Here is a 27,520-nt window from a genome sequence, read left to right on the forward strand (position 1 = left end):
TTCATCACAACAATGGCCCTCCTTAATACCCATCATTCACTTAACCCATCTCCATACCCACCTCCCAAGTCCAGCAACTCTCAGTTTGTTCTTTACAGTAAGAGTCTCTTATAGTTTGCTTCCTTCTTTTTTTCCCTTCCCCTATGTTCATCTTCTTCATTTTGTTTCTTAAATTCCACATATGAGTGAAATCATATGGCATTTGTCTTTCTCTGGCTGACTTATTTTGCATAGCATAATATACTCTAGCTCCATCCACATCATTGTAAATGGAACTGTTTTCTTATTTTATCTTTCTGTTATGTGGTTATTAGTGTACAGAAACACAACCAATTCCTGCATATTAGTTTTATATCCTGCAACTTTACTGAATTCATTAGCTCATCTCGTGTATCCTCTGAATTCACTAATTCCCTGGTTTCCTTATATTATTTGAGCTCTACTGGGACTTGTTTAATTGGGACCTTGAAAACTTTGATATTATTTCAGTCACATGTCTAGTGACATTCTTAGTGTCCAAAAAATTGATGATACAGAACCACAACACACCTGCCTACCTGTATACCTAACTTTAATCTGCAGAGTGGCAAAACCATATCTGTTTTTAACCACTAGGAAAAGGCTCTCCACATTTTTTAATATCTCCATGATTTGTGTTTGTGTTATCTTCCTCTCTTTAGCCCCTGTGCTTTGGGCCACTGTGTTGCTCTCACAGTTTACTTTTCTCTCCCTTGATGGAAGGTCATGTGTTGGCCATAAGAACTACAAGAAAGAAAGTTCAGTGAGAGATCAAAGGAAGGAAATTATATTCTGTTTAGGGGATTAGGCATAGCTTTATGAATTAGGAGTATAAGAAGGAGCCTGAAAACTAAATATTTTGCATCCCCACAGGGATCCCTTTTTCATACTAACTTAGATAAAGGGCAGTATATTGTAGTGATCATGAGAGTGAACTCTGGACCCAGACCACCTGGGTCCAAATCCTGGGTAAATTACATCATCTTTCCCTGCTTCATTTTCTTCATCCATAAAATGAGGATAATAGTAGCACCTATTTTATAGACTTATTTGGGGGAGTGTGAATTTTTTTTAAGATTTTATTTATTTATTCATGAGAAACACAGTGAGAGAGAGAGAGAGAGAGAGAGGCAGAGACACAGACAGAGGGAGAAGCAGGCTCCATGAAGGGAGCCTGATGCGGGACTCAATCCTGGGTTTCCAGGATCAGGCCCTGGGCCAAAGGCAGGTGCTAAACCGCTGAGTCACTCTGGGATCCCGGGAGTGTGAATTAGTACACAGAAAGTAGTAGAATAGTGCCCATAATTAGACTTGTGAAGATGTTTAGCCATTCTTCTTGTGGCTCTTCAGACATAATGCTTGGTATTATTTCCTGGAAATAAATTTTGCTTCCATCTCAGTGGTTAAGAATTCCAACCATTAACTGAACTGCCTCTGATCATTATGAATAGATGGCTGTCAAATATCACCTCCCTCTGAGATTATACAGGGAAGTCCTTAACTGGAGAAGAGAAGATTTGAAATAAAAAAATTTGGATTTGGAACTATGAGGAATACTATTCTGTTTTATTTGTTTGTTTTGTTTTGTTTTTAAACCATGAGTAATTAACCTCTCTTTAAGTTTATGGCTTATTGGATGTTTTGACTATGAAAAGACATCTTGTATAATGTATGTATATAACATCGTGCTTAAAACAAGTCATCTATTAATCATTATCACCATAAGCACCACTCTGATATAACTGTCAATATAAGCAGCAATAATAATTGGCACATTCTGATCTCACAGGATTCCAGATATATGAGATAACAACAAATATAAAAGTTCAGTACAAAGGATGTAGGAATTAAAAAAAAAAGAATAAAACTGGTAAAAAGACCAATGACATTTATTGACTTAACTTGATAAGTCTAATTTGGCTAGTCATCTGATCAGAGAAATATGTGAAATAAACCCTAGTACTTCTTTAAGTGTGAAGTAAAAAACAGAATTTATACTTTAGGAAAATAAACTTATGAGTAAATCAAAGGATGGTATTTGAAGAGGAGGCAAGGGAATCAGATGTAGACATCAGTCAGAAGCTATTAGAGAAAACAGACAACACGTAACTAGATCCTTCACTGGGTATATGGCTGTGAAGAAGGGAAGCGAGGAGATATATACATTCCCATGTGGAAAATATTGCAGGTTAAAAATGACCTGAGCTAGGAATAAATATCTGTGCCACTAAGAAAGAAAAAGCAAGCATTAGTGGATTTCTGAGTAGCAGAATCACTATTCTATTTATTTTTTATTACTAGAAAAATAGAAACAGGATAGTTAAATTGAGGAGTTATTTTGAATAGATAGATTATAAATGATGTTTCCATGCATAAATTAAACATAGACTTTAAATCTACCATTTGTTGGTTGGGTAATAAGTTGCTTAAAATCTTCTTATTTCAGATTCTTTGGATGTCAAGTGGGAATGATAACAACTACCTTTCCAGGTAATTGTAGAAACTAAATTAAAGGGGAGGCGGAAATCACAACATATTTAGGAATAGCACCTACTACAGAACTTGAAACAAAGTAGAAGGGCAATAAAGAGTAATCATTTTAATTTCATTACTGTCATCATAATTATTATACAGATTGAATGTAAAGAGTATCCAACTACAGATATTGAGCATAGATAGTAGTAGCACGGGTTTTGGGAAATCAGCAGACAAATTCAGACTATGGTTGTAGATCTGTAATCTATGGTGTACTGACTCAGTAGCTATTACTCCGCCATGAAGGAAGTATGGCACAGTAGTTTCAAACCCAGGTTCTGGAATCAGACTCCTAGGTTAAAATATGGTATTTCTATTTATTAATTTGACTTTGGACAAGTTACACAATCTCTCTGCTTCTGTTTCTTCATCAGATAAATGTAATTAATGACAGAACCTAACTCATAGGCTTACTGCATGAATTAAGTGAAATTATATATGTGAAACACTTAGAATTATATCTGATCCTCAATAAATGCCCAATAGGGGTTATTTTCATTACCTAATTGTCAAAGGTTTATTGTTTACAAAAGTAGTGGAGAGAGAAAATCTGTTAAGAACAACCTTTACCAGGACACCCAAGTAGCTCAGTGGTCAAGCATCTCACTCTTAATTTCAGCTCCAGTCACGAACTCAGGGTCATGAGATCAAGCCCTATGTTGTGTCCATTTATTCACTTGATTGCCTGACCATCTCACTCAAATCACTGCAAAAGTTTAAGCTTCTTAAATGTGTGGACCGTTATTGTTATTCATTGATCTACTTCTAGTGTCTGAACAGTGCCTGAGACATAAGAGGCACTCAGAGCATATTTACAGAATGAATTATGAGCCCTCAAATACACAATAGACACGTCACAGAATAAAATTTTATCTCAATCACTTACTATATGGGTTACCATGGGTCTCATTTTCTTGATACGTATAATGGGCATTCTAATACCTATTTTGTAGAGCTGTCTTGAGGATCAGAAATTATGTAGGCAAAGTGTCTAACATAGTAGCTGATTTATAGTAAGCTCTTGATAATATATGTATATATATCATTATTATTATTACTATCACCATTATTATTATTTCCTTTAGGTTTTGGAGGATATTCATAAAAAGCCCAGTATCACTAAATTTTTAAAAATCAATCGGCAAATGAGAGGATGAATTAAAGAGGGAGAGGTATCACTCAGAAAGGACAGTAATTCTGTAGGTACATTTCAACAAGGTAACCGTTGTAATCCTGGAAATAGTTTTGATCTATTGACTTATTTAAAAAAAAACTTGAAGACTAATAGAGACATTTGATTCAGATAGCTTGATGGTATTTGTAGATTGCTGATGGCCATTGTTATAAACATGAAAGAGCATTCATATCTCCTCAAAATCTAGAAATGATGCTTGCCATAATACAGGATTTAGTGAAAGGACACACAGTAAAGGAGACTGGGAAAAATAGTAAATTAATCTGGCATAATAAATGGTTATTAAAGGTGATGGTTGACAGTTTCTTAAAATTTTTAACTAAACATGAAGTATATAAATGTCATTATGAAGAAAAGTATGGAGAATCAATCTTTCTATTCACTAAAGAAGCTGTAATAATATTAAATACATGTTACTTACATTTACTGAAATGAAAAGCATCTACAGCATTATAACATGTATGAACAGGATATATCAACAAAAGTCTTATTTTCTTTATATTAATTTGATTCTGTGCTTTAATTGATTTGAAAGCGCCTACCTTGGAGAGAGAGGAGGCAGACAAATTTCAGTCTTCAAAATAAAAACTGGACAGATTTTCCTCAATTTAAGTAAAATCAATATGTGAAAAAATATTAATTTACTGGATATATATATATTTGACGGGTTTCAAAGGAAACTTGGATGTACAACATGACTCACCACCATATTTCTGTTCATTAATAATTTGATTCTAAAACACAGAGTTCAAATCAAGATAGGTGTTACTCTTACTTTATTCGATATTGATAGGAAACTAATTCAATGATTGTATTCAGGGTTTTTTTTTCTTTTTAATTTAAATTCAATTTGCCGGGATACCTGGGTGATTCAGCAGTTGAGCATCTGCCTTTGGATCAGGGTGTGAACCCCAGGTCCGGGGATCAAGTCCCACATGAGGCTCCCTGCAAGAAGCCTGCTTCTCCCTTTGTTTATGTCTCTGCCTCTCTCTCTGTATCTCTCATGAATAAATAAATAAAATCTCTAAACGAATTCAATTTGCCAGCATATAGTATAACACTCAGTGTTCATCACAGCATGTTCCCTCCTTAATGCCCATCACCCAGTTACACTATCCCCCACTCACCTCCTCAACTACAACCCTTTGTTTGTTTCCCAGAGTTAGGAGTATCTCATGGTTTGTCTTCCTCTCTAATTTTTCCCCACTCAGTTTCCCCCCCCCTTCCCTTATGGTCTCCCTTTTACTATTTCTTATATTCCATATGTAAGTCAAACCATATGATAATTGTCTTTCTCTGATTGACTTTTTTTCACTCAACATAATACCCTCCAGTTTCATCCATGTCAATTGTATTCAGTTTTAAGAGTCATAACTAAAGGGGATTCTATGTTATTAAAAAGGGTCACTGATAATCTGGAAAGCATTCAGAGGAAGGCAAGGAACAAATAGGTAATAAAAACCTTGAAACCATGTCATAAGAGATATTTAACATAGATTTAAAAACTCAAATATAATGAAGGTTATTGGAATTGGGAGTATGCTGTTTGAATGACTATCCTATAAAAGAAATTATATGTAATGCATGCAGTTTTATAGGACAAGTTTAGAATGGTGGGCAGAAACTACTGGGCATATATATATATATATATATATATATATATATACCCAGTTATATATATATATATAAACATATGGACAGATATCACAGAAATTAGGCCCATATACATTTGAAGGGGCACCCATGTGAGGTCTTATACTAGTAGCAAGTGACCATCGTGTCAAGTTTGTTATGGGCAACAGGTTGTGAGAATGTGACAGAGAAGGTCATCTACCATTACTACTATAGTCCTTTCTAATATTAAATTAGTGATTAGTCAGTTCATGAAAAAACATAGAGTAAAATTCCAAAAACAACAAACCAATTCTCTGGTTCTTGTTGTCGGTAGAGGCTAAAGAAATATTCATGGCAGCTTTGAGAGTGGAGTCCAGAAAGGTCTAGAGCACTGGCAGTCTTGTTAGAGTGATTACAAAATCTCTGCAGATGACACTTATGAAGGACATATAAGACATGACCCATTTTCTAAAATTAAAATCAGCAACTCTTTCTACTCATGTCTTTTAAGATCTGAAAAGCCAAGTATCTCACATAAAGCAAGATCTATCAAAACTTCTTGGAATAAGACAACACAAACAGACAGGTGACTGGATACTTGAATGGCTGGATGGTGGAAATAAACAATTAGCATAGGAGAAAACAAACCACACTGGACAAGGAAGCATTTTAAGTCATGTTCAGAAAAAAAGAAGGAATAGAAATTTAGTTTGGAAAACAGATATTTTAAGCACTTCTGAAACAATGACCTCCATCTTAATTGGCAGTTAAGATGACAAGAGAATTCTTTGTACCTATAAGAAGATAAGAAAAAAAAAAAAACCAACTAGAGAAAGCAAAACTAAATAAATACATAAAATAATTCACAATTAGTAGACATGGGAAAAATAAATTTTAATGTCAGAATTAACAAGACAAAACTTTGGGTTATAAAATGCTTTGCAAATGTCTGTTTTCTTGGTAAATTCATATTATTTATCTATACTGTCACCATTATCAGCAAATAAGTTAGGTGGGTACTGATTTTGCTCTCATAGCACCTTGTGTTTACCTCTGTCATACCTTATTTCACACTAGAACAATTAACTTGTTTCTTATCTCTCTTATTCACTAGACTGGAAAATCTTTTTGGATTAAAAGTGTTTTCTTTGTCTCTGAATCTCTGATCCCAAGCACTATTTCTGTAACATAGACAATACTTAATAGATTCGTGGTCAAATCCCCAAATTCTCCCTATGTCACTACTCAGATCCTTGAAATTACACCCAAAAAAGTCATGCTTCATATTTTAGTTGCTATCCATGGATATCATTATCTGGGGAAAAAATGCAAATTCCTCTGGTAATATGCACACACTATTTTCCATTGTAATAATAGCCATTGTTCACTGAATGTCTACTATGGGCCCAGGTAGTCTCTCTATATATTACATTGAATTCTCACAAAAAATGATCGAAGTATGTGGCTATTAGAAGATTAAGAAAAAATGGAGATGCTAAGAAATTAAGTAACTTGTGTAGTTACCCATCTGTAAGTGGGAATTGAAGTCAATTCTTTCTGACTTTAAAGATAGGAGTGTCCAAATGAGCCACAATTTAAAAAAATCTTTTGATATTTTGTTTCAAAATAATGCAAAAATACAAAAAAGTTGTAAGTACAGGACACGGAAAAGTTGTAGGTACAATACGCAGTCCCCTAACGTAAAACCAGTTTCAACTGTTAACATTTTATTGACTTTATCCTGTTTTCTCTTCTCTTTCCTTCCCTTCTCTTCCTTTTTATTCTCTCTCCCTCTGTGTGTGCATGTGTGTGTGTGTATGTATGTGGTGTGTGTGTATGTATGTGGTGTGTGTGTGTGTTATATACCCATTATTATGAGTCTTTTCCTCAACGACTTGAGAATAAGCTACCAAAGACTTTCTAGTGGCTGCCAATTCCACCTAGAATAAAATAAAATTATTATCCTTATTATGGCAATAACATTCTACAAGAATGGCCACAAAGTGCTACTCTAATAGTTCTTCCCGTTGTTAAATCCACTCCAGCTACAGTGGCATCCCTGCTGTTCTTCCCACCTCAGGGCCATCATAATTGCTGTTCTGCCTGCTTGGAATATTTCTCCCTTAATTTTCATGGGGCTTACTCTTGCATTTCATTCTAGTTTCTTCCTTCACCACCTATATTAGAGTTCTCCAAAGAAACAAAACCAATCTCTCTCTCCCTGTCTGTTAGTGTCTATTTATATGTGTGTGTATAATGGATATATATACATATGTATATATGCACATATGTGTGTGACAATGTGTATATTATATATATGAAGACATACATCCATATATATATTTATATACATATATGGAGAGAGGATCTGATTTATTATAAGAATTGATTCATGCACTTGTAGAGACTGCAAAGTTCCAAGGTCTTCAGTGAGAAAGCTGAAGACCCAGGAGAGCTAAATATAGTTCCAGACGGAGTCTGAAGGTCTGAGAAGCAGAAGAGCTGATGATGTAAATTCCAGCTTAAATCTGATACTAGAAGCAAGAGAAAACTGATCTTTCAGCTTGAAGGCCAGCAGAAAGAGTGGATTCTCCTTTACTCCACCATTTTTGTTTTATTGAAGCCTCCAATGGATTGGATGAGGCCTACCCACATGGTGGAAGGCACTCTCCTTTATTCAGCCTAACAATTCAAATTCTCACTCAAAAATACACTCATAGACACATCCAGATTTGTTTAACTCAATATCTGGGCATCCCATGACCAACTTGAGTTGGTACATAAAACTAACATCACAGAACTTTATCTAAAATAGCAGCCCACTGTTTTATATGTGTATATATATATATATATATATATATATATATTTTTTTTTTTTTTTTTTTTTTTTTAAGAGGAGAGAGGCAGAAGTAGAGGGAGAGAGAATTTTAAGCAGGGTTCCAGAGTCCAACACCAGGCTCTTTCTCACAACTCTGAGATCATGACCTTAGCCAAAACCAAGAGTTGAACATTTAACTGACTGAGCCACCAGGCACCCCTCAGTTTCCCAATTTCTTTTTTTTTTAAGGTTTATTTATTTATTTATTCATGATAGACAGAGAGAGAGAGAGAGAGAGAGAGAGAGAGAGAGAGAGGCAGAGACACAGGAGGAGGGAGAAGCAGGCTCCATGCCGGGAGCCCGATGTGGGACTCGATCCCGGGACTCCAGGATCATGCCCTGGGCCAAAGGCAGGCGCTAAACCGCTGAGCCACCCAGGGATCCCAGTTTCCCCATTTCTTAAAAAAAAAGGACCTATCACCAACTTAACAGGTTTATTATGACAATAAAATGAGAGATTGTATGCAAAGTATACAAAACACACAGTAAATACTGTACAATTACTTTTGTCCCATCTTTTCCTCCAGGACACAATAGAATGACAAAAGTACTAGAAGTTACTAGACAGAAAACCTAAATAAAAATTGGACATGGATTTTTAGCTGCAATGCTCTCAAGAATTTTTAACCCCTATGTAAAATAGATAAGGACATGATAAGAGTAAAAGGTAAACACATTTCCTCTACTGCATCCCCACCAGTTCCCTCCAACCTTTTGCTTATCTAGTTAATAAGAGAAGTATTGCTCAAACTAGAAATCTAAAAGGTATTGATTTCTCAGTCTTCTTTATCACTCAGATTGTTGGTCAATAAGTCTTGCCTATTTTATCCCAGAAATATCTCTGTAATCACCCCCTCTTTCAGAACCCACATTGCTTCGTCCTCAGCTCAGCATTTCAGCACTTCTTATTTATTAGCTTGGCCTTCCTCCTAATCTTAACTCCTCCAATCCAACTGCTTTAAAACTATCAATGTTGTTGAAACTCTGCTTATGTTTCTCCCTAGAGTAATGGATTCCTGTTGACTAGAGGATAAATTAAAACAAAAACATAAAAAGTAAACTTTAACCACATCTTTAAGATCTAGTCCTAACCTACCTATGTAGTCACATGTCCTCTCATCCCTCTCTAAGTCCCATATACTATATTACTGTCACAACTGATTGCTCTGAATCTGCCCTTATCTACTCTTCACCTCCATCTTGCATGTATTTCTCCCAAACCATCCAGGCAAAAGTAGCCCTTCAGACATTCTATCACATTACTCTGTTTTACTTCCTTCATCTCCAACTCCTATTTTCTTGCTTATTTGTTTATGTAGTATCCCCTTTTGCCAGAATGCCAATCCCAGAACAGTGGACCCTATCTTTTTCAGTCATACAATCCTGGTACCTACAAAATTACCCATTCAATAAATGAGTGAATGCTCCCCCTCCCCCTGGCAAGTTACCTTTATGTCCTCTACTGTTAGTCAACTAATATTCATTTTTATTTTTTTAAGCAAAAATTGCCCCACAAGGGGAATTTTATTGATGGTACTAGTTTATTTCGCTCTTAAAAGAACAAGTGAAGCCAAATGAACTGAACATAACCTCAAGATTTTGTTGTCTTCATCTTATAACGAAATATGAACCTTAGAACTGGATACCTTGGCCCTTTCTCTTCTTATCCCCTCCCAGTTCACAATGCTAGCATCTCTTAATAGCCAAGCCATTTTCTCTCAGATCTGTAGTTGTTCTCAACACATTCAAGCCTCCTCACAATCTTCCTTATAGTTTTAGTCTTTTTCAGGAAAATTGGCTTAGTCAGCCCACCACAGCCAGTCTGCTTCCTGTCATAATGCCACTTCCCTGGGAAAAAAGAGAATCTTTGCCTTTCTTGTACTGCATCACTTCGTGGGGTTAGGGCTTACCACACTTCCTACAGAAAGTCTGGCAGGTTTTATGAATGTTCACTATGTTTGTGAGAGCACCATCAGCACAGAAAGCCTAACACTCATTTTTAATTGCCCTTATTACAGACTATTCTTATAGACTATTGAAGGATGCGATAGAGATTACTGATGCTCACCAATATTCATATCCTCTTCTTCCTGTCCACATAGCTAGATTGTATTTCTCGGCTACCCTTGCATCTAGATATAATAATGTGAGGACATTCTGGCCAATGTAATATGAACAGAAGTGATATTGACCACTTCTAGTCCTGTCTTAACATAGATAAACTCCTTAAACAAAATCTTATTCTTCAGGTCTTACTCTTCAGTCAGTGGGTGAATGGAGATGAGTCTAGGGATCTACATAAGAGTGAAGTCACAAGATGGAAGAGGGCTGGGCACTTAAAGGCCTGATTAGAGCCTTTTACCCCATCCCACAACTACATTGATTTGACGCATAAATTTTTATTTCATTCGGTCTTGGGGTTGGAAGAGTAATTTGTAATAGCAGTTAGTTTCTGTTGACTAACACAAATAGTTTAGTGAGAATATGTGATCCTGCCGTCCTCAACTAGACTATGAACTTCTTAAGGGGAAAAGTCATGACTAATTCAATTTTACATGTCAACTCCAAAGACAATCACATATGCTGACAATGGATGGATAATTGCAATATTTATCTTTTTTTTCAAATTCTTTGTAAAACATACTTCCTCTCAAATGGCACCAAAAGTCCCCTATCTTGTGACAGTTCTTCCTTAAGCATAGTGAAATAAAAATGAGATTTCTAGTATCTGTGTGATATAATGAAGAAAAGGCCAGAGAGACCCACTTTCAAAGACCCGTTTCCCACTTACTAACTTTGAGACCTAGGGTGAGTTATTTTACCTCTGTAAGTCTCGTTTTCTTCATCTGTAGATGCAGATAATAATTACTATGAAAATAGAGATAATGTGCATAAATCATGTAACAGTGCATGGCAAATATGCTATTCACAAAAATGATACTGGTAATAATTATTTTCATAGTTACAAGGCAAAAATGTATACTTCTACATGGAAACTGTGGAAGAGAGCAGAGTAGTATTCTTTAGTAGAATATTTGGGAAGATAGCACTCATAAAATGTATTTCATGGAAGGAAAGTTGTACCATCTCTCTGAGGTTTTGGTCATGGTCGAATGTTTGTGGGGACTTAAGCAGCATATGCTTTTGTAGAAGAAAGCTAATGGTAGCTCAAAAGTAGTGCAGGCACCCCAGGGCTTTACCAAGAGCTTAGGCCATTTGTAAGTAGCAGTGACTGACCCAGCCACTGAGAATATGACAGACAGAAAACCAGAGATTGGAGGATTATAAAAACTGAGCGATAACAACAGGAATTCCCTAGTCATTCTTCAAAATTCTGTGGTATTGCATCTATTATTTGTAAGTGGATATTTCTTAGAAAAATAACAGCAAATCCAGCCATTGGTAGTGGGATTTCAAACTGGAATTTTCTCCAGAGAGATTTATTCAGAATAAGCCTTTGAATCATTTAAAAGCAAACCGGACAAATCCTCATGTATTCTTCCCCCAGGAAATCACCCCATTTCCAAGGGTAAGATTGGATGATATACTACAGCCAATATTGACTTATTGAAGATGTTATCAAATCATCTGTCTTTTCTCATAATGATAGAAGGAGTTAGAGTCACATTATGCTACTGAGTCTTCAAAGGAGGCAGAAAAAAATATAAAACAGAATTTTAACAGGGGGTAGAAAATTTGAAGTTGACATGAAATTGGCATTCGATGTACTATTTAGAATCCATGTCCTGGTCCACAGGAAAGTATTAAGATTGGTTCCTATGCTGGAGTGTAAGCTTGTAATTTTAAGACAGATCTGGAGAAATCCAGGACAAATAATAATGATAACGATGAATGGCTCCATCATTGCCTGCCTATGGTGGAGAACTTCTCAGTTTAAAAAGCACTTTCACTGGCATTATTTAGTTTAATCCCACAAAAGAAACACTATCAGACATTATGAGCATTCCATAGAATCAATGTCATGCCCATCAAGAATGAGGGTGTGGAATCCAAAGTATTGAGGGAGGGTACTAAACAGTCTCTCTGGTTTGTTTTCTATGTAGCAGAAGCAAACATTGCTAGAGGTGAATCCAGGTGGAGTAAAAGAAGATAAAGGTATTTTGGAATACCAGACAATGGCTAATCTTTTGTGGATCAGGCTAGAAATGAGGAGTTCAGTTTGGGAAGATTATACATGATACAGTGCTTCGTAAAAAACCTTTGGTTTCAGAGAGCTAGAAGACTGGAAAATATAACTTAATGTAGTGTTATCTCATTTTATTGAGAGAAAAGTGAAGATCAGAGAAATTAATGACTTGATTAAGAATAAAAAAGGGAAAGTGGCAAAGTAGGGATAAGAGATCCAGTAAAAAGACCTGTGCCATCTTGTTCCACAAGGGAACTTCCTTAATTTGGAGAGGTGGGGGGGAAGTATAAGTGTAGTAAGTCCTCGTCTCTCACAGCACAGGTCACTAAATAATCTCTAAAATATATAACTTGACTTAGCAGTATAATTATTTTATTTAGTCATATGGAATTAATGGCCACAAGAAATAACCAGAGAAATTAATAGAGTTAAAATGGTCTCTTCTAAACAGTTACGACTGAGTATGGGGATATTAGTTGTTTTTTTGTTTTGTTTTGTTTTGTTTTGTTTTGTTTTGTTTTGTTGTTTTTTGTTTTTAGATTATTTAGACCTAAAAAATGAATAAAAAGATAAAACTTAAATTGCAATACAATAGTTCCTTTATTAGCTCCAACACTTACCAAGATAACTTTAGAAACATTCCTTAAGCTTGACAAAACTCCCATTAAGAGGAGTTCAACCTGTATAACGGGTTGAATATTGTATTTCTATTTCTATTTTCTTTTTACTCTATCAAATAGTCTTATTGAAAAAAATTATACGCAGGACATAAATGCCTTCTGTTGGCATTATAAAGCCCGTGAGATATAATCAAAGCCTGACTAATGTATTTAAAATTCTTAGATAGGTACTACAAAGTGGAAGATGGTTAATAATCAAGATAAAGACCCACATCCACTGTAAAAGGCAGAATTAAAAGGCAACTTGTCTATTAACTTCAAAAGGCACTGCAATGGAAGGACAATCCCTTATCGTCTTTCAGCTATCCATGGGGATGGTGACCTACAGTTCTATGTCCTCTGAAGAGCAAAACAGACATGCATTTCATTGAATTTTTACCTTAAGGATTTGTGATGAAGGCTGTGCCCTCAGCATATTGGTTAATATGGAGAAAATGGCATCAATATATAACTCTTTTGGATTCATATCTCAATATTAAAATATTGGTGGCAAACCTAGATTGGAAAGCATGGATGGGGAAAGGATATAAATTCCGGGCAGAATGTCTAAGAGGCCTAAAGGAGTAATAGCTTGACCTTCAGTGACAGGCTGAGTTTTATATTCACTTCAGTTAAAAACGACACCTGGTACATTTATAAGTAAAAGACTTTATCATACTAATGGTCCTGAGGGAAACCATGGAATTACTAAAGCCTTCTTTTCTCCCCTAGAGTAACTGCTAAAAGAGATCCTTTAAGATAGGCACCTGACATTTTTGAACGTCCAATATTGTCTTTGCAATATGTGATGAATTGTATAATCAACCTGAACAAACTCACTAAATATACTGCTGGGCCCAAATTTTTCCTTCTACTTTTGCTTTCCAACCCATCTTCGACTCAATGGAAGACCCAACCATTTTAAATAAATATCTGACCCTATCACTCAACTTCTTCAATACTGTAGCTGGAGTCACACAGCTCACAGGATAAATTAAAAATTCTTAGCAAGTTATATAAGATCTGTCATCATCTTCTTGGCTCTTCTCCCACTATCCAGACTAACGTTTTGCAACCACTTTTAATGTGCCGGGCACTGGACTAAGTCCTTTATGTGACTTATAACTTTAAAACTTAACACAATCTTGTGTGAGAAGTACTATTATTATCTACATTTTATGGATGAGAACTGAAGTTCAGAGAGGATGGTTTTACCAAAATTGTAACTGGTAAGTAGTAAAGCTAGAAGTTTACGATCTATATCTTTTTTCTAGCATGGTTTTCTAAACCTTCACTTAGCATGATTTTGCAACTCCAATCTGCATTATTATTTTCTCTCCATTTAATAGTTTCCTTATTTGTACTGGGAACATAAGCATTGTCTTCTTTTTAAAAAATATTTTATTTATTTATTTATTTATTTATTTATTTATTTATTTATTTGAGAGTGAGAGCATGAGAAGGAGAAAGAATCTAAGGCAGACTCCACATTGAACAGGGAAACTGACAGGGTCTCCATCCCACAACTGTGAGATTAAGATCTGAGCCAAAACCAAGATTCAGGCACTCAACCTACCACGCTTCCCAGGCATTCTGGTGCATTGTCTTCTAAACAGCAGTATTTAGTAACCAAGTATTTTTATTCCAGGATAAGGCAACTAAATCATTCTTATTTTGGTAGATAATTTGAAGAGAGAATTAAAATAAAAGATTGGAAATAGGGATATGAGGCAAAATTTAGACAGAGTATGAGGAGAGTTTTTCAATGAAGTCTTAAAGAAAGCAAAGGAAAATTAAACCTAGAGTTTTGAACAACATTCCTGAATTCCCTAGGCTGGAGAGAACTGAGTTGGGAGAAAGAGTGAACAAGAGAAATCCTGAATTTTTTTCTAGCAAGTAACAAGTAAATGAGTGTCAATTATTCATTTATTATTATTACTTAAACACATTATTACTACAGTCTTTGTTTGGTATGCTGTTGTTATTCATTTACTTTGACAGACACAGAAAAATTATCCACAAGGACCTCTGCATATTCACGTATCACAATAGTCTCTCTTCATTCTAGTTTTGCCCAGCTTCAAATCCTCCAACTGTGGAGGTTTTAAAGAATACAACTTTTAAGATTTGAGTGGGTGCATGTGCTATATTTGTTGCTTCCTAAAGATTTCTTTGATAGTACTAGCTATTTATGCAACTGCCTCACTTTAGGCATGCATTTTTCTTTCTTCTCTTCTTTAACTCCTACTTATCCATGGAGGCTAACTTAGGTGTGATTTTACCTTCTCTCCTGTGACCTCATACATTCTAGATCAGGTTTTCCTTCTTTGAGTTTTTATGGAACCTGTACTTGTACCTAGGCTGGCATTTCCACATTGAATTGACATTGTCAGGATGAGAAATGTAGCTTTTTCAGTGATAGTCCATGTGTCATAACAAGTAAGAATGTTGGTCTGGAACCTGTCTAGCTAGCTAGGTTCAAATCCTGGCTTTACCTTTTACTCTCTGAGAGAGAGATTATCAACAGATTGTGAACTTCCCTATGCCTCAGTGTCTTGATCTATAAATGGGAATCATCAGATATCTGCTTCATCAATCGGTTGTGTCCATTTATGTAAAGTGATTTGAAAGACAGCACATGGAAGGTTCTCAGGGTTAAATGAGCTAACCAATTTGACTCCTGATGACAGGAAACTAATTAGCTTGCATGACTTCATTCCTTTAGATCTTATTTTCATCTTAAAGTTGAGGGCCTATGAGTTCTGAAAAAGTGAATACCTCTGTTCAAGAAATAAATGAACTGCATTTTTTTATCATGATAAAATGAATTTTATAATTTTTAGTATTTTATCTGAACTCCTTATAGCACTTACCACTTTACACTTGGTAATACAGTTTTCTGCTATTCCTGTTTTATCTTTGTTGAGTAATTTGGCCCCAAACCTTCATTTGTACATTTTTTGTATTTGTGCCTCATGTGTTGCCTAATGCATAGTAGTAATGCAAGTATTTGCTAAATGAAAATATATAAGTAAATCTGCAAGGAATAAAAAAAAAACTAGTAAGTTTGATATCATATAGGGTTAACTTGAATTCTTCATATTGGGTTCTGTGACCATGAACCATTGTTAATATCCTTGAAAGTAAGGAACTTTATAATTATAAAATATAACTTCATAAATTTCTATTACAACTACAGGCACTATAAAAATCAAAATATATTTCCACGCTCTAAAATCTTAATTTAACAGAACGGTTAAGCACTCAGTGAGTATTTATAGACTTCATTGCCTTATGGTAGAGATTTGGTGGTAAATATTCAGGATTAGACATTTGCTCTCAAGGAACTTACAAGTGTTTGATGTCATTCTTCTTTCTTAAGCACATTTTAAATATATTTTATGATCCATCAAATGAGCTTATTCTAATAGCAAATGATATATTCTGCTTGCCTGTATACAATATATTTCATCAACTATATCCCACAGAGAAGAGCTTACTTTTTTTTTTTTTTTTTTTTTCCTTTTTTCCCCCAGTGCCCTAAATATCAGAAACCTAATGTTTAATCAGATATTTGGGGAAAAAATGTACAGACATGCTTGGGTATAAAATTAAAAGAATTTAAACCTACTAAAACTTCTAATGAGATCTAATATTTTCTTTTTCCATTTAGCAAATCAGAGAACTCATTGCTTGAAACAAAGCTAATTCCCCTTTTAATAATTATAGCCATTTATTTATGTAAGTTAGCTCTTAAACCTGTGAAGCTCCGAAAGACACCCTGGACTCAGCCAGAGAATTCTAAGTAACTATTTCTAAGCTCTTGCTCCTTGAACTGTGCTTTCTTTTATTTCAGATCATTGCTTTCTTCACTAACTGCTCCATAAATGGTTTTGAAAAATGAAGGGACAAATTGGTAACAGATTCTCACACCCAAGCCTCTAATCCCCATAATACCTTTGCCAATCCTAGTCTACTTGCCTGCAAACCATTTCCTCCTGTTCCTTGTTTGCTGCTTGGAAAATCTTGACTACCTAAGGCAATGTCCTATAGGCCCATTCTGGAAAATGTCTCTGAACATCTCCACACCAAAATCAAGTTAGTTCCTTACATCATCTAACATCATGATGACATGATGACATTTCCAATACTGAATAAAGCTTCTCAGATATTATCTCATTTCATCTGTATAAATAAGAAACAAAATATGCACTATTACAATCACAAGTTTATGACTAAATAAACAGTGGCTAAGAAATGTTAGTTAACGTGCTTAAGTTCACTATGTAGAGAAACTAGAATTTAGTCTAGGTCTTCAGCCCTGAGTTCATAGCCACCAACCTATATGAAATGTTACTAAAGCAAACTAACCCAACGTTCGTTAATTATCTATGTCATGCTCATTCTCCAAGTAGGTAGTGAAGTCCTTGAGGAAATGGACCTATTATCATAAATGGAATATATAGGATATTATTAGATTCTTAGTGCTTCAAACTTAAGAGGGGTTTAATAAGTATTTGATGGATGAATTGATGAGTTGGTAGAGGAGAGATAGATGAAAGTAAGAACAGGAAGATTAAAAAATGGACAAATGATTGAATGACCAGAATAAGTGAAAAGTTATAATCCTAGGGACTGATTTGTGGTCTAACATGGAGAGAATACAGAATTCTTGAGTCTGCTTCCCCATTCTTTGCCCTAACTTGTTCTGCCTGTAGAACTATGTATAAATGCTAATGTATCTTATTTTTCCCCTACTGTTGTTAATATATACAAATTTTCACCTCTGGGAGTGCTTATAGAAAGCATTGCTGTCATCTGAGGAGTGATTTAATTTCTCATACATCCTTCCAGATGATGTATATAACATTTCATGAGACAGTATTTCCCCAAAAAGTTGGTTTGTTACCCATATAGGAGATGACCAGCAAACGGTTGTTATATGACTAAATGAATCAATCAAAAATGAATGCATAAAGGAAATCAGTTAATAATCAATCACCTAATCAATGTCTGAGTGTAGAAATTATACATTAATTTACTAATTCATGTTTATTTCACACTGTAGCTAAGGGAGCTAACATTTACCGAAACAGAACTGTATGACAGATACTGTGGTGTGCTCTTACACACAATGAGCCATATAATCTTCATAATAGTCATGCAAAATCTATGTTTTCATTCCCGTCTCAGTCATTTGTAAAAAAAGGCTGAGAGGGGTTAAGTTTGGTGAAGTAAGATTCCAAGCATCTATGAAGTGGCGGAGATCAGACTCAAACCATGTCATTTTGATTCTTCATTACCTGCTCTTTTCTTTGTAAAAGAAATGTAGAATGACCCTGAAAGTTAAATAAATTTGGTTTACAATGTTTAAACTAGTAATGCCCAGTTTTCTGATGACACTGAGTTTTACTGGTCAGATAAATTACTGGAGTTACCAATCCTCATCCTAGAAAAAAAATTATTAAAATTATGGGAAAGACTGAATACTCAATTACACAGAGCATGCCCCATCAAATTAGCCTCAGTTGCCTTCTAAAAAGCTGTGGTGAAATAGAGCCAAGGGCTTCCCCTAAATAACTAAGAGCCAACTATCTTCCACTCCTGGCCTTTTACCATCTTTTCCATACCTAGAATGATAATCACATATTTATGTAGGGCCTTTTACAAATCAACATATTTTTCAAAAGGTGATTAATTCTGGAGAAGCTTTCTTGTGTTTACTAACTTAGCATACTCTCCAAAACTTTAATTGCACCTGGGGAATGTACATTTCCTCAGGACAACTCTATACACCTGCTGTATCCTAAGCTGAAAACTCAGTAGTTTTTTTTTTTTCCTCTTAGTAGCTATTTTTCCCAGCTTTATTGAATCAGAGTTGACAAATAAAAATTGTACAAATTTAAGGTATATGATATTTTGATATGTGTATCCATAGTAAAATAAACACAATTAACCTAATTAATGTATCTATCACCTCACATAGTACCTTTTTCTGTGTGTTGTGAGAACACTTAAAATCTAGCCTTTCATAAATGTCCAAATACACTACAGTATTGTAACTACAGTCACCATGTTGTAAACGAGATCTCCAGAACTTATTCATCCTGAGTAACTGAAAACTTTACCCTTTGGCTAACATCTCCCCATTTTCTCTGATCTCTGACAACTCTCATTCTGTTCTTTGCTTTTATGAAATAGATTGTTTTAGGTTCCATATGTAAGTGAGATCATTTGGTATTTGTCTTTCTGCCTCTGGCTTATTTCACTTAGCAAAATGTCCTTTACCTTTATCCATACTATAGTGAATATCAGGATCTCCTTCTTTTTAAGGCTGAATAATATACAATATATATATACCACATTTTTGAAATCTCTTCATCTATCAACAGATACTTAAGTTGTTTCCCTATCTTGGCTACTATGAATAATGGTATGATGAACATGGGGGTGCAAATATCTCCTTGAGATACTGATTTCATTTCCTTTAAATATATTCCTAGTAGTGGGAATTTTATTTTTAATAGTAGCTCTATTTTTAATTTTTTGAGAAATCTTCATACTGTTGTCCATAATAGTTGTATCAATTTACATTCCCACCAACAGTATACAAGCGTTCTCTTTTCTCTGCATCCTAACACTTGTTATCTTTTTTTATAATAGCCATGGTAACAAATATGAAGTAATATCCCATTGCAGTTTCAATTTGCATTTTTCTCTTGCTTAGTTATGTTGAGCATATTTCATATACCTGTTGATCATTTGTATGTTTTCTTTGGAGAAATATCTAATCAGGTCCTTTATCCAATTTTTAATCAGATTATTCGTTTTTTTGGTATTGAGTTGTTTGACTTCCTTATCTATTTTGGGTATTAATCCCTTATTGTATATGTGATTTGCAAATATTTTCTCCAATTCATAGGTTGTCTCTCCCAATTCCACAAGTTGATGTTTCCTTTGCTATGAGAACTTACTGGTTTTAGAAACATGTTAAACTCAAAGGCCTAGGGAGATTGAGGGGGAAAAAATAAAAGAATTATGGATTCAGACTTAAAGGTAATAATTTAGATCTTTAAAGAGAATGAAATAGTCCTAAATTATTTATTTTCTTACATAAAAATTCTAATTCACTATTCATAAGAAAAAAATTAGATTATTTATAATATTAGATTACATATGAAATATGATTGTTGTAATAAAGCAATTTTAACGGTAAGAAATCAGAAATAATTATAAGAAGACAATATATAGACTAAGTATTTATACTCAGTTAATTACTGTAGTTGTATATTTACATTTAAAATGAACTTTCTGGCAGCCAAGTTAACAAAGGAAGACATTTGTCGGGTTCACAGCCTTTACTGGCAAAAGAAAGTAAGTGGATCATTAGAAGAGGCAATTTCTTTCTGGGCTCTATCCTAGGAGGATTTATCCTTGAGCAAAAGTCAACAATGAAGTGGAGGAACATGGGTTATGGATCACAGTCATCAATGGGGTCTTCTCTATGTAAACCTAGATAGGTTATTTAACACTGCTAAGATTTAACTCAGTGAAAGAAATTTGTGTTTAACATTTATTTATTTTTTAAATATTTTATTTATTTGGCAGAGAGTGAGAGAAAGAGAGAGAGCACAAGCAAGGGGAGCAGCAGGCAGAGGGAAAGGGGGAAGCAGGCTCTCCAGTGAGCAGGGAGCCCAACACAGGGCTCGGTTGTAGGATCCTGGGATCATGACCTGAGCTGAAGGCAAACACATAACCGACTGAGCCACCCAGACGCCCCTGTGTTTAACATTTAATCATTTAATTAATTCAGAAGAATATATAAACTACTTTTGAAAAGAGAAAGAACACTAACAAAATAATTCCATGTATACCCATATTCAGAAACAAAATGTCACAATACCACAGGAGACCCCTGGATGTCTCTCTCTTAAGACCCATTCCCTTCTCTCCACTCAATCTCAGAAAAAATTAAACTCCTAAACTTTTAGAGTAGCCATTCCCTTACTGCATTTTATAGTTTTCCTATATACAATGTGATGTGTATCCCTAAATAAGATATTATTTCATTATTCATGCTTTTGAAATTCATGTACATGTATCATACTGGATGCATTTTTTCTGCAAATTGCTTTTTTTTCACCCAACTTTATGTTTGTGATTCATCCCTCTGAATGTATTTAAGTATAGTTCAGTGATTTTCATTACTGTGCAATATTCTCTTATATAATTATAATAAGATAATTTAAACTTTTTATGACAATAGCTATTTGGGTCTTTTCCCCCAGTTTTGTTTTGTTTTGCTATTACAAACAATGTTTCTATGAACATTTTTTTTCTATGTCTCCTATATGTATGAGAGTGTCTCTAGGATAAACTCTTAGGATGGCTATTGCTGGGAAACCAAAAATAAAAGTATATAGAGCCTACTGCCCTCAGTCTAGTCAGATGGACATTGTGTTCATATTAAATTAATCATAATCCTTGATTAATGAAACACCCATAAAAATGGTCCATGCAAGCATCCATATTTTTTACTTCCCCAGTTAATGTCAGTTGTTTTCCAAAATGGTAATGCTATTTACATTTTGCCACCAGATTCAATTGCTCTACAGTCCAGCCAACCGTCAGATATTTTAATTTCTCTAAATCTGGTGGGTGAGATATGTAATCTCATTGTCATAATAATGATTCATCTTATTTCTAGTGAAGTTGAGCATATTTTAATATGTTTATTGCCTAGTCACAATTCTTACCTTCATGTTTAAAGCTCAGTGAAATATTTCAAACATGTTTGTTAAACTGATGAAAATAGATACATACCAAATATCCAGCACAAATCTTGGTACAGAGCTGGCATTTCATACAGGTCAATAGCCATACTTAGCTCTCACCCTTCTCATAAATAAGAACTACATCATAAAATGAGGAATAAAATCTTCCCCTAATTTTTAAAAAAATATTTTATTTTTAAGTAATCTCAATACCCAGTGTGAGACTCAAATTCACTATTCCAAGATCCAGTGTCACACACTCCTCTGATTGATCCAGCCAGGTGCCCCTTCCTCTAATGTATTTAAAACATACCAAAATTTGCTCAGATAAATGCTTCTTGGGCATGTGTGCATGTGCATGTGTGCACACAAACAAACATTTTTACCCAATTACCAGAGGCATTTCTGTAAGAACCTAAAGTTAAACTATCCTATTGTATTCATGTTTTGCATTCCAAATAAACAAAGAAAACATAAAAGATTAAATAAATAAAAATCTGGCACATGAGAAAGGTATGCCAAAAAGAAGTGTCAGATACTGTAGCAGTCTTTGTCTGTTTTTTTAGCAATCCTCATTTGGGTACACTGTAGTCCCAAGTCACAATGTAGACACTGTAAATGAGAGTACATGTGATAAAAATCCAATGTAATGTAAATTTCAAAAGTTAGAAATATGTATATTATGATAAACTCATATGTTTTAGCAAAAAAATTACCAATGCTGTACAACTTTCTAGATTCTGTGAGTATAGCAACCTCTTTTTATAATAGTTAATATATACAAAATGAGCTTCCAGGCAATCAGCAGGGACTCTTAGCAGTTCCCAAAGTTTTGGAGGGATTCCAAATGCAACGCAGCCATTTTTAGGAATCTGGAACTAAATCTAAAAAGTAGAAATGATAACATCTTCCTTAAAGTAACATTTCTAGGATTAGAGAGTATGTGTATAAACTGGTTGAAAGATAGAAGACTCAACAATAATTAGTAATTATCTATCCAACAATTTTTAAAAAATTCTACAAGTATTGATTGAAAACCTAACATGCTGGCACTGTGCTAGGAACTGGAATATATGTATTATAGGAGGAAATAAACTAAAATAAATCCACATAATGAAACAGAAGCCCTTTGTGCTACTATTAAAATTACTAGCTTTCTCTTAAACCTTTCAACAGAAAAGCTGATTTGAATATTGGTAGAATAGTCTAGTTATCATAAAACACACTATAACAAATGTTTTTGTTTTTTAGTTTCTTTTCATTTTACTTTTTTACTTTCTTTTCATTAACTATATTTTAGGTGGGTAAATCCTTGTTATGGGGGCTGTCTTCTGCATTGCAATTGTTTAGTGGCATTCTCAGCTTCTGTCCACTACATATCAGTGGCACCCTTCCTTCCTTACCACCCAGTGTTGAGACAATAAAAAGTGTCACCAGGGGGCAGCCTCAGTAGCTCAGCAGTTTAGCACCACTTTCAGCCCAGGGCTTGACCCTGGAGACTCAAGATCAAGTCCCACATCAGGCTCCCTGCATAAAGCCTGCTTCTCCCTCTGCTTGTGTCTCTGCCTCTCTCTCTCTGTGTGTCTCTCATGAATAAATAAATAAAATCTTTTAAAAAAAAAGTGTCACCAGGGGTGCTTGGGTGGCTCAGTCCGTTAAGCAATTGATTCTTGATTTCAGCTCAAGTCATGATCTCAAGTTATGATCTCAGGGTTGTGAGATCAAGCCCTACTTCAGGATCTGTGCTGGGCATGGAGCCTGCTTAAGATTCTCTCTCTAAAATAAATAGATAAAAATCTTAAAAACATGTCATCAGTCATGACCAAAATTTCCTACAGGACAAAGATCATCCCCAGTTGAGAATCACTGCTAGAATAAGAGACTTATGAGAGAAAAGAGACCTAAGATTGAAATCTGGCTTTGCCAATGACTATTTCTGCATTTATTTAACCAATGTAGAATTTAGAAAACAAAGCATATAGTAATAAGGCCATTCTAGTGGGGTTTCTTAGAAATTTTAGCTATTACACTAAGCAGGATTTATTTTAAGTATTAGATAAAAGTAACATAGAATAAGTAAAAATCCTACTTCCCAGTTCTAAAAGCTATATAACTCATAGTTGAGTGACACAAATACTACATACTGTATGCTGCTGGCAAGCTCACTAACTCTACATTCTTCTCAATGATTCAGTTTCCTCATCTGCAAAATGAAAGGTGATTCCTCACCTCCCAAGGTTTGGTAGAGTACCCAGCTAAGGATTTGCACTAGTCCATATATTCCCTTTATTGTCATCCTTTAACATACAATATTATAATTGTTTATTATTATTATTACTATAAATTATTATTGAAAATCTATATATTAAAAATTATTCAAATATGTTGGTTCATTTTTCTCTTATCCTTTCTCCTGTCTCTTTTCTTCCTTCCCCCCCCTTTTTTTTTACTACTACCGATATAACCAGAAGCCACAAAAAGATAGAAGTTGTGCAAACAGCCACAATTTCTTATCATTTTAGGGGCTTCTACCCTTAATAAAATCCTTCCCACAGGTACTCAATAATAAATGGAATTCACAGAACATAGAAATTTTTATCTGAATATTAAAAAAATTCAAATTAAAATATCTCTAGGAAAGGAAGCACTCAGTTTGCTCTTTTGAAAATTGTACTTAATTATATCTACTTCACAGGATTGTTGTGCCAGTAAAATGAGGCTTTTGTTTGTTTTGTTTTAATTAAAATCTCTATAAAAATGCAAGGAATATGTTTTGCTTAAATTTTTAATCAAGTGCAAGGGACTGATATAAATCTCTCAATAACCAATTTATCCCAGGAAATCATGAAATCTTCCTCTTGCCTCTCACTGAGGACACAATACTCCATTCAAAACATTTTTGGCAGGTGGTAATTTAATCAGTTATCGACAATCCTTATATAAGGTTGAGGAAAAGTCTAAAATCCATGACTAGAGCAGCAACAACATCCCAAGACCAATTCTGATCCCTTTGCTACTGTACCTAACTTTGTATTACTATAAAAATTTAGAAGGATCAAGGCTTCTAAATGAAACTTCTAAATTAGATGACTTCAACACAGACACAGGGTATCAGGAGGGAGCTTAGGACCTGGAATCGGAGAAATTTGTTGGAAACCCAGCACTGCGACTTACTAGCTATGCAGTTCTGACCAGATGGTACAACTTTCTGAGTCTCACTTTCCTCATGTGTAAAATGGACATGATAATACATTGCTGGTAAGGGATAAAGCTAATGTAAGTGAACATTCAAAGTAATCTGAAAGGTGGGCGAAATCTCATCACAGAAAACAAATGGGTCAAGAATGAACATTTGAAAGCATTTAATATGTTGGTTTATTTCATTTTGAGAATTTTTTCTTCAGGATAGAAAGAATGTTAAGATTGAATCAAATTCCTATACTTCTGTTTATAAGAGAGAAAAAGACAATAGAGGAATCCTTTCCTCTATAAACCTTTCCTCTATAATCCTTTCCTCTATAATCTCTATTGAGAGATTATAGGCTGTTACCAAGTTTCATGACTGAGCAAAATGTGTGGAAAACGAAGAGCTTCTCTTTGAAGGAAAGGGGAAAAAATGATATTCTCCAAAAATACTTGTACCTATCTTGAGATAATTACAACTTCAGAGAATTAGAAGCATTAGAGGTACCTACAGCCATACACAACCTCCAGAAAATGATTCATCTTTAGTCAGACCTGTCTTTCTCCTAGTCTGCCTGGTTAACTATAAACTTTTTTATCTAAGGAAAACCATGATCAACTCAGGTGGAGGCATGAGAAATTAATTCCATTATGTCCTTTCAGAAAAGTAGAATATTTGTGGAAGAGGGTCTCTGTCTTTCAATCCCTAAAGCAAAGTGAACAGGTTGGTGATTTTCAGTTGCTAAATCAAATTCATAAATTATTTAAGAGAAAGCAGTCTCTATGGAATTAGAGATTTTCAGTCTCAGCTCTTCCATTAAAAAAACAAAGCAAAAACAAAGCAAAACAAAACAAAATAAAAGGGATTATTAAAACTACTTAACCCTCCATAGTGGGTTGAATAGTATTCCCCCCAAATTTGTGTCTACCCAGGACAACAGAATTTGACCTTATTTGAAAATAGGGTCTTTGCTAATGCAATTAGCTATGGATATTAAGATGATGTCATCCTGGATGAGCCCTAAATCCAATGACTGGCATCCTTATAAGAAGAGGAGAGGACACAGAGAGACACAGAGAAAGAGAAGGCCTTGGGAATACATGGCGAATACTGAGATAATGTACATAAAAGCCAAGAAATACCAAAGATGGCTGACAACTGCCAGCACTTAAGAGAAAAGCACATGGTCGTTTCTCTCTCAGAGCCTCCAGAAGGGATGAATCTTGCCAACACATTAATTTCAGGTTTCTGGCCTCCTGAACTCTGAAACCATAAATTTTTGTTGTTTTAAGACACCAAGTTTTTGTTATTTTGTTATGGAAGCCCTAGAGGAAACTGATACACCTTACCATATTTTTATTGCCTCATTGGTGATATGCTGGTATATAGGACTATAAATTTATCTAATATTAGTATACAAACTACACTATATTTAGGCTAGGATAACAATAGTCAAAAGACACAGATACATATGTGTCAGGAATTAGAACTGAAAAACAGTCTGAAAGGCATTACAATGGTGCCTTCCCTCCATAATACCTGTAGCATTAAGGAGAAGTGGGTAGAGGTAGGTCCTGGGGCACACAAGGAAAGCTCCCAAAAAAGAGAGAACTGGGCTGAGTATTATAGCAGAGGAGAGGGATCAGCCTGGTAAGTAAGGGCCTTGGAGAACAAAATACTTCATACAGCTTGGTATTTCTCTAGAAATGCAGGCAGGGGTGAATTGTGAGTCCACATTTTTTTCTGAAACAGTGTACTTCAGTTTCCTCATCTGTAAAATTTGTAGAATTGACCAAAGTCATAATCTTGCCTTCAACTCCGAGGTTCTGAGAATCTAGGAATATTTAAGTCCTTGAAAGCTGTTGTAACTTTGCTTTTCACTCCCAGGATAACTAAATAACAGTGCTGTTATTTAATCGGCAATAATCATCAGATAAATGAGTGATATTGAAAAGTATATGTAGTTAAGTGGTTGATTAACCAAATTAATTAATTACGTTTTTTAAAATTTTAATTCCAGTATTGGTCACATACAGTGTTATATTAGTTTCAGGTGTACAATACAGTGATTCAACAATTCTACACATTACTCAGTGCTCATCATAATAAGTGTACTCTTTAATCCTCATCAACTACTTCACCCATCCTCTGTCAACCATGATTAACCAAATTTACAATGCACTGTTACAAAGCTCTTTATCAAAATTATTGGTTTAAGGAAACCAAGAACTCCATTATATCCCTCTACATGAGTTTGTGTCTTAGTGAAAGATACACCAGGCAATGGATCATCCAACTAAGAAGCACATTTTATTTCTGTTTATGGACTTGTATCAGGCTTCAGGCACATTGTACAAGTCAGCATGAGCAGACTGACCATGTGAGGTCAACTTGAAATGAAAGATTTAAAAGGCCTTTAATGTAACTGAGGTGAAATCTAATCCATCCCTTCTCCCCCTCAACATGCACACATATGTAGGAGAAATGTCTTCAATTGGTCATTTTAGATTATCTTT

General features: G+C 34.8%; 1 protein-coding gene and 1 pseudogene across 2 annotated transcripts in view; both read right to left on the reverse strand.

Annotated features, from left to right (window-relative positions):
• TENM4 (teneurin transmembrane protein 4) overlaps nt 1–27,520 on the reverse strand; it is a 2,793,707-nt gene that overhangs the window by 1,874,623 nt on the left and 891,564 nt on the right. The window lies entirely within an intron of this gene.
• LOC112928718 (large ribosomal subunit protein eL42-like) lies at nt 9,873–13,939 on the reverse strand (annotated as a pseudogene).

Source organism: Vulpes vulpes, chromosome 11 (genome assembly GCF_048418805.1).
Source record: "Vulpes vulpes isolate BD-2025 chromosome 11, VulVul3, whole genome shotgun sequence".
NCBI lineage: Eukaryota > Metazoa > Chordata > Mammalia > Carnivora > Canidae > Vulpes > Vulpes vulpes.